The sequence below is a fragment of the Oncorhynchus mykiss genome, chromosome 9 (assembly GCF_013265735.2).
Source record: "Oncorhynchus mykiss isolate Arlee chromosome 9, USDA_OmykA_1.1, whole genome shotgun sequence".
Taxonomy (NCBI): domain Eukaryota; kingdom Metazoa; phylum Chordata; class Actinopteri; order Salmoniformes; family Salmonidae; genus Oncorhynchus; species Oncorhynchus mykiss.
This window is the reverse complement of record NC_048573.1, coordinates 65,009,637-65,010,508: the sequence shown is the minus strand read 5'-3', so window position 1 is coordinate 65,010,508 and position 872 is coordinate 65,009,637.

Here is an 872-nt window from a genome sequence, read left to right as displayed (position 1 = left end):
CCTTTAGAGCAGGAGGGAAGGAGAGAAGGAGGGATGGAAAATAGGACCTTTCCTTTAGAGATAGAGAGAAGGAGGGATGGAAAAAGGACCTTTCCTTTAGAGATAGAGAGAAGGAGGGATGGAAAATAGGACCTTTCCTTTAGAGATAGAGAGAAGGAGGGATGGAAAATAGGACCTTTCCTTTAGAGATAGAGAGAAGGAGGGATGGAAAAAGGACCTTTCCTTTAGAGATAGAGAGATGGAAAATAGGACCTTTCCTTTAGAGATAGAGGGATGGAGAGGGATGGAAAATAGGACCTTTCCTTTAGAGATAGAGAGAAGGAGGGATGGAAAAAGGACCTTTCCTTTAGAGATAGAGAGATGGAGAGGGATGGAAAATAGGACCTTTCCTTTAGAGATAGAGGGATGGATGGATGGAAAATAGGACCTTTCCTTTAGAGATAGAGGGATGGATGGACAATAAGGACATTTCCTTTAGAGATAGAGGGATGGGTGGATGGAAAAAGGACCTTTCCTTTAGAGAACAGATTTGCTGTAATTACTGAATCACTTCCATATGTGTCCCCGACTGCTTTCTAGCTGCCTGCCCTCACCACCCGTCTCTCTCTCTCTCTCTCTCTCTCTCTCTCTCTCTCTCTCTCTCTCTCTCTCTCTCTCCTTCTTTCAGTTTCTCCCTCCCCCTCCTGTTTTTTATTTATTTTTGCCTTCACAGAAGTCTTCTCTCTCTCTCCACAGCACTCGGAGCAATTTTGCAAAACTACTGCTTAAACAAAGTCTATCTTAATCAGAACATCTTGGCACATTTGGCTCTACACCGCAACTTGTGGTGATTCAATTAGAACGAGCCAGCCAGGGAGAGAGAGGTAGGGGGG